At 38.9% G+C, this 13,212-nt stretch overlaps 1 pseudogene; it reads left to right on the forward strand.

Annotated features, from left to right (window-relative positions):
- LOC119321390 overlaps nucleotides 1-7,037 on the forward strand; it is a 94,950-nt pseudogene extending 87,913 nt beyond the window's left edge.
- Nucleotides 7,038-13,212: the final 6,175 nt, after the last annotated feature.

Below are 13,212 nucleotides of genomic sequence, written 5' to 3' on the forward strand. Positions count from 1 at the left end.
ACCTCACACAAATACGAAATCATAGTTGCCAATATATCATAGCAAAATAAGCTCTGATTACAAAAGTAGTTACCTCTCTATTTTTTTACCTCTATGATCTTTCATCTTTAGAAAGTAATCTATCACATCCTTACGTGGAGTTGAATATAGAACTCTTTTCTCCAAGAAGCAAATGATATAGTGGTTCATGAAATCATCACTAATGTGATTACATTGAACATTCTTCACGATTTTCATTCTAGATAAACACCTCTCCTCTGATGCAGTGGCGATGTGAGCGCTAATACTAGCTTCAGGAACTCATAGACCAAAGGAAATCCAAGATGTTTATTTGTACTAACCGATATAATTTGCATTTAAACCAATAGAGCCCCCTCCCCCCAATGGCATGATGTAACAACTCCTCCATGTGTCATTTCTACCTCTTGCATCCTTTGTTCAGGAAACTGATGCAAAGTCTATATTAAATGCTATCACCTAAATAAGTTAAAGGCAAGGCTATCTTAATAGTGGTCATCTAAAGAAACTTCAATAAATGATCAAGGGGATCTCTGGACTGTAGATGGCCATGTACTCCTTATGCCATTATTAGGACTAGCAAATTGCATCTTTCTTGCACATGAGAGTAAGTGCAACTAGATATCCACATGCCACATTACAATACGCAAAAATGTAAATTTGAGTCACATATGCATGAAATAAGGTGTAGATTTATCCCATTGATAATCAAATTATAACTACAGAATATTCAATAACAACGTTGGAAGATGATGCTATCGCTTTGAATCAGAATAAAAACAAGAAATAAAATAAAATAGTAATTCCTTGGAAGTAAAAGGTAGGGAAAATTTAAGAATATCATAGTCTAGAACAAACATAAGTGTTTTGTTCATATATCCAACATAATATAAAACCAAAATGAATGTCAATCCTTTTAAAAGATAAAAGTTGGATAATTACACTATGAAAGAGTCTAGAACAATATCATATCATTGCTTTGAGGTTTGATTATAATTGTGCTTAAGTCCAAGCATGGAATCTTTCGGATAGTACATGTCGCAGAATTTGGTGTAGTGAAGAGAATATTCAACATCCAACATTACTTGAATTTGCCACTTCTCAGCCATTGAACCAGTTTCATCCAACAACCAATATTAACATATAGTGGTATAGATACATAGAGGCATAATGGTTGTTGTGCCACATCACACAGAAGCTAATATAATAGTACTGCAATTTAAAGGTGAGAAAAAACACCCCTATTTAAACATGAGAAGATAGATGGAACATATCATTGTTCACAAAGAAGCCATTCTTTATACCCGAGCAAAACAACGAGTAGAGGGTAGGGCTCAGGATGACTTGCATAGGTAATTTATAGGCACTTACACTTAGTAGGAATTCTTTTGCACTGTCCAAGCCCATCGACATACTAGGAGTTGGAACCATCACGGTTGATTACCACATTGACTCAAGTTTGTACACAGATAAACATCACTAAGATGGTTAGCTAAAGATGGACTAGCAACAATGTGATGCTCATCGAACTAGAATACTTTGGAACGTGATCCAAACGTTGAAGCCCTGCTGGTGGGAGAGGTGGCATCCTGCTGTCATGAGCCCCATGTTGTCACTGGCTAGATCCTCCTTGCCGTCGTGGCCTGGTCGAATGCGGTGCCATCGGTCCTCCTTCTTGAGAATGGCACATCGTAAGCAATAAGAAGACAACATGTACAGTGTGGCGGTGTTTACGCTTGGTGGAACCATTTTGTTGGTGGGCGTATGGACAGACATAGGATGATGTTCCTCGCCAAAAAAAAGACACGGGATGTGATATGCCTACTTATTGGAAGGCGAAATTAAGTTTTTCATACTCTCACCCCATCCTGTTTGTACGGCAATAATTTTCTTGTCAAATATTCGTTGGGCAAGGTTTCAACACGCGATGGTTTTCAAGAATCTACCAATCCATTGATCTTTCCAAGTCTGAGTCGCACCGTCCCCTACCAGTTCCCACCCACGCAGCGAGGAACCAATCAAGGAACAAGGAGAAGCAATAGTTGAGCTGTTGTTCATCCCTGCCGAGGCCGACCTTCGTCCACCTATCGGAGGTGATCGACCACCTCGCAACGGGGGACGCCGACCACCAAGACCACGCCCACCACCACGCGGAGCACAGGCAAGGGCACGGTTAAACGCATGTTGGAGTGGCGGTTGCGGCATACTAATGGATATTGTGGAGACCCCTGGCAAGTACGGTTTCCTTTTAGATATCCTCAGGCTCTCCAAGTATGACATCCAGCTACGAGCACGCACCACGGCATGGTCACCCCCCATTTCTTCTCGGATCGATCTCGATTCTACATCATCAATGACCTAAAATTTGGGCATGTACCAATTTTCCTTAACAGGTGACTCTGAAGGGCGACAACATGCTGGTGACGAAGAGCGCCAATGGGAAGCAGAAGTGGGAGGAGGAGGAGGAGGGTGGGTGCCGCTACATCCGGCTCGAGCGACACGCGTCACCGCGGTCGGTAATTTGTGCGCATGATCTGGTTGCCGGAGGACGCGGACGCGGGCACCGTGGCAGCACGCTGCGAGAGCGGCATGCTCACTGTCACCATCAAGAAGCAATCGCCATCGGAAAACAAGTATGTCCAGGTCTCCATTACCTGATTGATCCCTTCAGTCACACAAGCTTTTGTTACCGCATCAGCGCTTGTCATCAGTGATCAGTGTAGCACCAGAGTAGTGTGTTGAGTCTGGTAGATTTGGGTGTTCTTTTGTGGTCGCATGCTCTGTTTGTGATCTGGCCCAAGATTAGGTTTGCTAGTTCTAGTTGTCTTCTAGGAATCTTGCTGCCTGCTTGATCAAAAGTATCCTCATGCCTGGATTCAATATTAGGATTCATACGCATTTCATGTAATCTCGGCAAGAAATAGAATGTGAACTTGGTTTCGTTCAAGTCTTGTATGTGACTCGGTACTACCTCTGTTCTTTGTAAGTTCCACCGGTTGGCAAGGAAAAGATGTCAAGTGTCATGATCTAAAGAAATCCAAAAGAAAGGGAATCTTCAATGTAATGAAACAAACTCAAAGCGATTACGAGGGAGCTCAAGACATTAAGGATGCCCATGTGCTCCTTATGTCATGGGTAATGCACAAAACCAGCAAGATTAAATGCATAGAAACATTGATGCTTCACACCAGATCCAAGTTAATAGCAACATGGTTGTTGCTTCACATCAGATCTGAGCTAATGTGACAGTACTGCTATTCAAGGGTGAAAGAATAGTGTTCTTTTATTCGACGCGAGAAGAAAGATGGAACATGGTCATTAGTCATTCTTCAAACATAAGCCGAGCAAGGTGCAGAGTCAGAGCGCTTTACACCTAGTTGGAATTGCTTTTGCAATGTTGTCGATATCCTAGGACTTGGAAGCATTGGGATTTAAGTGTGCATCAACTTGAGTGATGGTCAGCCAGACATGGTCACTTGGTCAAGTATGTGGGTGGGTGCTAGTAACTAGACTAGCATACTCTCAGCTTTTTGCTTTGCAGCATGTGACACGGCACACATAGTAAGTTGGGTCTGTTTTGGAGTATTGGGATAGGTGGTCTCCTGCTCTCACGATCCCCTAGTTGTTATTGGCAAACATGTCCTCCTCCTTATTGTTGGTGTGGGTGCGATGACATTTGAAGTCATTTCCTCTAAAAGATGGCATGATATCCAAAGCTCCTAGCTCTATCCACAGGTGAAATGTCGTTTGCAAGTATAGTGTGACTGCGGTTAGGTTACGATTCTGCAATGAAATAGCACCGGAGAGAATGTCGTATATTACATTTGTTCATCTAAGAACCTCGATATGATTATCGAGAGCTCTGAAAAAATAATTCAAAAATTGTCCGCGAGTCTGCAAAATGTTCTTGAATCCAAAAATGTTCTCAAATTAAGAAATCCCAAATTCAAAAAATGTTTGTGATTTTTTATGAATTCAAAAAATGTTTATGAATTCGAGAAATTTTGTGAGTCTGAAACTTGTTCAATTTTGTAACAAATATTCACGAATTCAAAAAATGTTTGCGAGTTAAAAATCTTTGCAAATTTCAAAAAAATGTTTTGAATTTCAAAAATTGATCGTGACTTATAAAATGTTTACATATTTTTAAAAATTACGAATTTAAAAATGCTCTAGTTTATGAAATTCTAAATTGTTTCTGATTTTTTAAAAAAAAATCATGATTTAAAATTTTGTTCGTGATTTTCAAAAAATCACATTGTTTTAGAAAGTTTGTGATTTTGAAAAAGATAAAAGGAAAAGAAAAAAAGTAAACACCAAACAGACTATCAGGACGGCCCATTAGCACGGCGTGGGTGCCCATTTCGTCTGTATCCCTCGACCAGCAAGGAATAAGATTTGTGGTCCAATATGAGCTCCCTTTGAAGCCAATTCCTATTTGGTGCCTATAGCACCACTTATAAGGTTTGCTCTTACACGGCGCACACCATCCTAAGTAGTAGAGTAGTGTGGCGAGTCTGGTAGATTGGGGTGTTCTCTTGTGGCCGTGTGGTCTATTCGTGATTTGGCCTGAGATTAGGTGTGCTCGTTGAGTACTTGTGGACTTGTGGTCGTGTTTGGTGAATCTTGTGATGAATTGAACTACATGGCGCAAATTGTTAGTTGTCATATCTCTGCATGTATCTTCCCCACTTGATAGAAAGCAACCGCATGCCTGGATTCTGCTTGATCAAAAGTAGCCACATGCCTAGATTCAGTATCACGATTCATAGGTTTTCATGTAATTGCAACAGAAAATAGAAAGATATATTTGTTTTGTTCAGCAATCAACACGGTTCGGACTTTAGAAGGCATGATGTGTCAACTCCTCTCTGTGACTATGAGTTCAACGATGTACCAAATTAACTCTGTTCTCTATTCTCTCAAGTGTCATGATGTAAAGAAATCCAAAATAAAGGAAATCTTCAGTGTAATAACTGAAAGAAACTCAAAACGATTATGAGGAAGCTCAAGACTTCATGAATGCCCATGTGCTCCTTATGTCAGGAGTAGAATGCGCAGAACAACAAGATTAAATGCATAGGCACATTTATGTGTGGTGCATTTCTTTGTGGGATGTGAGTAAACTCTGCATGTAATCCTTTGTAATCACTATACTTATTTAATATAAAGTCAAAAGGAGCCTCTCCTACTGTCATTCTTTGCTCAATAAAAGGCAGCATGGTTGTTGCTTCACAGCAAATCCGAGAAAATGTGATAGTACTTCTATTCAAGGGTGAGATAATAGTGGTCTTCTATTTAACGTGAGAAGAAAGATGGAACATGGCTATTAGTCATTCTTCAAACCTGAGCCGAGCAAGGAGTAGAGTCCAGAGCTTCATTGCCACTTGGAGTTGCTTTTGCAAAATTGTTCACATCTTAGGACTTGGAGTTGCTTTTGCAATGTTGTTCACATCATAGGACTTGGAAGCATCAGGATCTCTTGGTCAAGTATGTGGGTGTGTGTCCTAGTGACCAGACTATAGGCGTAGTTTAGTGCAACCTGACACTGTAGACAGTAGGTTGGGTCCCTCCTTGGAGAATGGGGAGAGGTGGTCTCCTGCTGTCACGATCCCCTAGTTGATGTTGGTAGACATCTCTTCCTTGTTGTCGGCACAAGTGTGGTGACATTTGATAGCCATACGGCATTGATGTGCAAAGCTCTTACCTCTATCTATAGGTGGTGAAGTCGACGAGAGAACGTGAAGTGTTGCTTGCAAGTATAGTGTGAGTGTGCTTAGGTTACAATCCCGCATCAATGAAATAACCCTGGAGAAAATGTTGCGGAAGGCTCCAGTATATATTAAATAGAATTTGAAAATACAAACACTACGAAATTTAATCACTTGTATATTACATTTGATCATCTAAGGAAGCTCGATATGATTACCAAAAGCTCTCAAACCTAAAATTGTATTTAGAAAAATATTCATGAATTTGAAAAAATGTTCATGAATTTGAAAAATGTTTCAGAAACATGGTCATGAGTCCGAATTTTTTTCTTGTATTCAAAAACTGTTTGCAATTTGAAAAGTGCTATCAAATTAAAAAATCATGAATTTTGAACAATGTTCATGAATTTCAAAAAATGTTGGTTAATTAAAAAATGTATGTTCCGTCTATCTCTTTATTGTGAAAGACCAGATTGGCCTGTTCCACCATACAAGTTCGAAAAATGTTCGTGAGTTCAAAACTTGTTCATTTTTTTTAAAAAAAATCGTAAGTTAAAAATATCTGCAAATTCATTTTTATGAAGTTTAAAAACAATTTATAAGTTCATTAAATGTTCACATATTTAAAAAATATACAAGTTCGAAAATACATATGTTTTCATTTAAATGTGAAATTCAAAATTGTTCTTGATTTTGCAAAAATCATGAATTTAAAATTATTCGTGATCTTAAAAAAATCACCCTTTATTTAAAAAGTTTACAGATTTAAAAAAATATAAAAATGGAAAATAGACAGAAAAAACACTGAAACAGACTAATGGTACAACCCATTAGCATGGAGTGGATGTACATTTTGTCCGCATCCGCCGACCAACAGGGAATAAGATCTGGCAATTCCTAAACGGCACCTTCAGCGCTCGTTTATTTATTTCGTGCAAACGAGCGCACAGTACACATCTATGCTGGGTCGGCCCATTTTACGTTTTATTTTCCATAAACGCTTTTAAAAAAAGAGCGCCAGGGAAGATTCGAACCATGAACCCGTGCTTTTCAAAAAAGAGCGCCAACAACGGCAGCGGCGGCGGCCCCAGCGGGAAGCGGAAGCTGGAGGAGGAGGGGGACTGCCACTATATCTGGCTGGAGCGCCACACATCGCCGAGGTTGTTCATACGCAAGTTCTGGCTTCCGCGGGACACGGATGCGGGCGCCATGGCCACACGTTGCAAGAACAGCATGCTCACCATCACCGTGAAGAAGCAGCCGCCGCCCGATAAGAAGACCAAGTACCTCCAGGTGGCCATCGCCTGATCGAGCCCTTTAGTCAAGTGAACTTCTGTACCTCATCAACGTCATGATTGTTCTAACAGTAGAGTAGTGTGGCACGTCTGGTAGATTTGGGTGTTCTTTTGTGGTCTCATGCTCTGTTCGTGATCTAGCTGGATATTAGGTGTGCTGGTTATGGTCGTCTTATGTTAATCTTGCTTTTAATGGAACTATGGAGCACGAATTCTTAGTTGTCGTATCAACCTCTACATGCATCTACCCCGCTTGAGAGTATCAGGATTCATACGTGTTTCACGTTATCTCGGCAGAAAGAAGAATGAGAATTTTGTTTCCTTCCGAAATCAACATGGTTCAGATGACACGATCTTTCAACTTCGACGTCCTGGATGCCCATGTGTGCTACTTATATCAAGAGTAAAATGCCAAGAACACTACTAGAATCAGGATCTTTGCCGTCAGCGAGCTCTTTGCCGTCAGCCAGCTAACGGCAAAGAAGGTCTTTGCCATCAGCTTAAAGAAAACTGACGGCAAAGAAAGAGCTGACGGCAAAGATCATGTTTGTTGCTTCACACCAGAGCCAACTTAATAACAACATGGTTGTTGCTTGATAGTACTGCTTATTCAAGGGTGAGAGAATAGGGTGCTTCTATTTAACGAGAGAAGAAAGGTGGAACATGGTCATAAGTCATTCTCCAAAGTTGGGCCGAGCAAGGAGTAGAGTCCAGCGCTTCACACCCAGTTGGAATTGCTTTTGCAATGTTGCCGGCATCCTAGGACTCAGATGCATCAGAATTTTATAGTGCATTAACTTAATTTTCTATATAACGTGGCGTCCTTGTGATGCTTAGCTAGACATGGGCTCTGAGCCAAGTACGTGGGTGTGTTCTGGTGAATAGACTAGAATACTTTCAGCGTATTTCATTGTAACACGGCAATGCACACAGGAGGTTGGGTCCCTCCCAAGGTAATTGGGAGACGCACTACTAGGAAAAGGTCTACTAACGGTGCACCGGTTTTGCCTACTAATGGCGCACTACCGGTGCGCCATTAGTACCACGCCACTACTATTTTTTATTAATGGCGCACCTGTGATGCGTCATTAGTATCTGGTATACTAATGGCGCACCGCTGGTGCACCATTAGAATAGCCCACGGTGCACCATTAATATCTGGTATACTAATGGCGCACCACATAGAAGTGCGCTATTAGTAACAATATTTTTTCAATTTTTTTTATTTTTTTTTCAAATTTTTTTTTCGTTTTTTTAATCTCAGTTCACTATGGCTTAATCTCGGGTCAATGTGCTTAATCTCAGGTCAAATCGCACTCCGTGGTCAAACTTCCTGAAAGGTCACCCATGCTCACACTACTCCAGCCCAAGCACGCTGAACTTTAGAGTTCTATCCAACCCCAACAACAACTCACTTCACAGGCACTTGTTGATATATCTAGCATATCAATCCTGTTATACCTTGTTGATGTCTAGGACTTTGTTCATGTTCATGACTATGATGAAATTTTGAAAAATATTTCAAACTTTCCGGTCATATTACGTATCATTTTTTGAAAAAAACTTCAAAAAGAAAAATTCAGAACCAATTTTTTTTCTGTTACTAGTGGCGCACCACATCCACGGTGCGCCACTAGTAAGTTTGAAATTTTTTGAATTTTTTTGCCTTTAGATCTTGAAAGCCCCGTAACTTTTTTTCTGTTAGGTTTTTGGGGATTTTGAAAATGTTTAACGGGGTTCCCCCAGTTAAATTTGGATGTAACTTTTTGAGTAGATGATTTTTTATATAAAAAACTTTTTCATCCGAGTTCGTATGCAAAAGTTATACCCATTTTACAAATTTTCAGAGAGATTTTGCAAATAAAGTCGAAATTCATATTTGTAAAATTTCCCAACAACTAGATCACATATCACATGGGAAACTTATTTTCTTTTATTTTTTTTGACATTTCCATCATTTTCTTTTATTTTTTTTAAACTGAAAAGGCGTTCCACCCGGGGGTGCATTCGGTGTTGGGGCAAGTTAGTAATGGCGCACCGTGGGGTGGTGCGCCATTACTAGTTAAACTAGTAATGACGCACCACACCCACGGTGCGCCATTACTAGTTTTGAAAAAAATAAAAAAAAATTGATTTTTTTTTGAAAAAAAACTTAGTAATGGCGCACCAGTGGACATTGCGCCATTACTAGTTAAAACTACTAATGGCGCACGACGGATGTGGTGCGCCATTACTAGTAATGTTACTAAAATTGTTACTAATATTCACAATTTTGAAAACAAATATTCGTGTTTCAAAAAATGTTTCAAAAAATGTTTCAAAATGTGTTCGCGAGTCTGCAAAATGTTCTTGAACTAAAAAAGTGATTGCAATTTCGAGAATTTTTCTCGAATTATAAAACCATGAATTAAAAAAATGTTCATGAATTTCAAAAAACATTGTGAAAGGAAAAAATGTCTATGAGTTCGAATTTTTTGCGAGTTTGAAACTTGTTCAATTTTTTAAAAAATATTTATGAATTCAGAAAATGTATATGAATTTCAATGAATGTTTGCGATTTCAAAAAGGTTCACATATTTGAAAATGTAGGAATTTGAAAATTGCTCTATTTTCAAAAAAGTTTATTAAAATCAATTTTTTTGTGATTTTAGAAAATTCATGAATTTGAAAATTGTTCGTGATTTTCAAAAAATTTAGTGTTTCTTTAGAAAGTTCATGAATTTGGAAAAAGAAAAAAGGCAACACAAAGAAAACAGAAAAACACCAAAATAGATCAACATGCCAGCCCGTTAGTGCAACATGGGTCACGTTTTGTCCGTATCCCCCGACTCACAGGGAATAAGATCTCTGGTCCAACAGGAGCTCCCTTTGAAACCAATACTTATTTGGTGCATGTAGCGCCCTTTATAGGCTTTGCTCTTAAACGGTGCACGCCCTTCCGAGTAGGAGAGTAGTGTTACGAGTCTGCACTGTTCGTGATTTGGCCGGAGATTAGGTGAGCTAGTTGAGTAGTTCTGAGCTTGTGGTCATGTTTTATGAATCTTGTTGTGAATGGAACTACATAGCACAAATTGTTAGTTGTTATATCTCAGCATGTATCTTCCCCGCTTGATCGAAAGCAACCGGATGTCTGGATTCAGTATCAGATTTATACGTTTTTCATGTAATCTCAGCAGAAAATAGAAAGAGAACTCTGTTTTGTTTAGCAATCAACACGGTTTAGAGTTCAGAAGGCACGATGTGTGACCGTGAGTTCCACGATCTTTCAAATTAACTTTGTTCTCTATTCTCCCAAGTTTAAGAAATCCAAAACCGAGGGAGTCTTCGATGTAATAATTGATAGAAACTCAACACGATTAAGAGGAAGCTAAAGGTCATGGATGCCCATGTGTGCTACTTACATCAGGAGTAAAAATGAACAGAACCAGTACGATTAAATGCATAGAAGTATTGATGCTTCACACCCAACTGTAGTTAATAGCAAGATGGTTGTTGCTTCACGGTAGATCTAACTAATGGGATAGTACTACTATTCAAGGGTGAGAGAATAATGTGCTACCATTTAACGCGACCAGAAAGATGGAACATGGTCATTAGTCATTCTTCAAACCTGGGCCGAGCAATGAGTAGAGTCCAGCGCTTCACAACCAGCTGGAGTTGCTTTTACAATGTTGTTCACATCCTATGACTTGGAAGCATCAAGATCTCTTGGTCAAGTATGTGGATGATTGCTAGTGACCAGATTAGCATACTCTCAGCATATTTTAGTTGAACGTGACACTGCACACACTAGATTGGGTCCCTCCTTGGGGAATGGGGAGAGGTAGCGTCCTGCTCTCATGATCCCCTAGTTGTTGTTGGCAGACATCTCCTCCTCGTTGTTGGTACGGGTGCGGTGACATTTGACAACCATAATTTTCTTAAGAACTGCGTGATGTCCAAAGCTCCTAGCTCTATCCGAAAGTGGCGAAGACGATGAGAGAATGTGAAGTGTTGCTCACAAGTATTGTGTGAGTGTGGTTAGGTTACGATCTTGCATCAGTAAAATAGCACCGGGGAGAATGTTGCACAAGGTTCTAGAATAGAGAATAGATAGAATTTGGAAATACAAACACTACAAATTTATATCACTCATATGTTGCATTTGATCATCGAAGGAAGATCGATATGAATATCGAAAGCTCTAAAAAAATGAATTTAGAAAAAAAAAATCAAAAATTTGTAAAAAAATTCACAATTTTGAAAAATGTTTCAAAACATGGCCGTGAATCTGCAAAATGTTCTTTAAATAAAAAAGCTTGCAATTTCGAAAAATGTTCTCAAATGAAAAATATGATTTCAAAACATGATAACAAATTTCAGAAAATGTTGGCAAATTCAAAAATCTCCGTGAGTTCGAAAATGCTCATGAGTACGAAACTTGTTCAGTTTTTTAAAAAATATTCATGAATTCATTTTTTAAGAATTAAAAAATGTCATGAGTTTAATATTTGTTTGCATATGTAAAAAATACAAATTTGAAAGTTCCTCTACCTTTAATTAAGTTTATGAAATTCAAATTTATTTGTGATTTAAAGAAACATGAATCTAAAAAATTCTACATGTTTTTTTAAAACACGATTTTTTAGAAAGTTTGCGAATGTGTGAAAATGAAAAGAAAAAAAAATAAAAAAATAAAAGAAAAGAGATGGGAAAAAGCGCCAAAACAGATTAATGGGGCAAACCATTAGCGTAGCCTGGGTGAACGTTCTGTCCGTAACCCCCGCCCACAGGGAATAGGATCTCTAGTCCAATAGGAGCTCCCTTTGAAGCCAATTTCGATGTGGCGTCTGTAGAAGTGTAGAGCCACTTATAGGCTTTGCTCCTCTTATACGACACACACCCTCCCGAGCCCTACCTAACAAATGGGGCGCCCACGTAGGTACTATTTAACAAAGCGTTCCACCACAGTTTTGTGAAGCTTCTAGAAGTTTCCAGCCAGTTTTGTGAAACTTCTAGAAGTTTTTGACCAGTTTTCTTGGTTTCTGTTTTCTGTTTTTTCCTTTTTATTTTTTGTATTTATTTTATTCATTTCGCATGAAATTATTTCAAATGTATGATTCTTTTTTTCATATTCATGAACTTTTTCCAATCCGCAAATAAATATTAAGTGCACAAAATTATTTCAATTCCATGAACCTTTTTCTCATTGGTTAACATTTTCCAAATTTTCTAATTATTTTTGAATTTGCGGACATTTTTGAGTACGTGAACTTTTTGTGATTTGGTAATATTTTTTGAATTCATGAACCTTTTGAATTTGTGAATTTTTTTGAATTCATGAACTATTTTTTTAAAATGAACTACTGAACTTTTTGGCATCCACAATTTTTTGTTTTCTCGAATTGTTTTGTACTTGTGATTTTTTTTCAAGATCGTGAACATTTTACAATTGTGAACCGATCAGCGGTCAACTGATCAACAAACCGGATCTGTTTTTCTTCTTGTGGAACCTGTACGGCTGTTGAGTGAGCAAAGGCCCACCGAACAAATGGCCGAGCGAGTGACACCAATGGGCCGCGAGCCATTTAGTAATCATGCGAGCACCAGCCCACCGACTCGGCGGGTGCCCCTATGTGAAGAGCAACTAACTGGAGGTTACTCTTTGCGGGGGACCTCCATGGATCATTTTTGGTGTCTTGGGAGCACGCCAAGTTGGGTGTTCAGCCGCCGCCTCATATCGCATGCTGGATGGTCCTTTCAAAATATTTTATTTTTCTTTACGTGTTTTCAGGTTTTAGATGTTTTTTTTGTCCGGTTTTCTCTAGGTTTTGGAAAAAAATCACTATTTCTTTTGCACTGGAAATAAAATTTGTGCTTGGACGAGAAGCACAACACATATTTGCTTCTCATGTAGGCACAAATATGCTTCGAGAAAGACATCTGTGTTTCTTGAAAAGAAAAAAATCTATGCTTCCACGAGAAGCGCATATTTGCTTCCTGTGTAAACACATATTTTTTTCCGAGATGCTTTTCTTGGAAAATAGAAAAACAATGTGTTTCGAAGAGAAGCACAAATTTGCTTCCATGGAGGCACATATTTGCTTCCATGAAAAACACAACTATACTTTTCGGAAAGGAAAAAAATATGTGCTTTCATAAGAAGCACATATTTGTTTCTCGTGCAGGCACATGTTTGGTTCCGCAAG

The sequence above is a fragment of the Triticum dicoccoides genome, chromosome 6B, assembly GCF_002162155.2.
Source record: "Triticum dicoccoides isolate Atlit2015 ecotype Zavitan chromosome 6B, WEW_v2.0, whole genome shotgun sequence".
Classification (NCBI taxonomy): Eukaryota; Viridiplantae; Streptophyta; class Magnoliopsida; order Poales; family Poaceae; genus Triticum; species Triticum dicoccoides.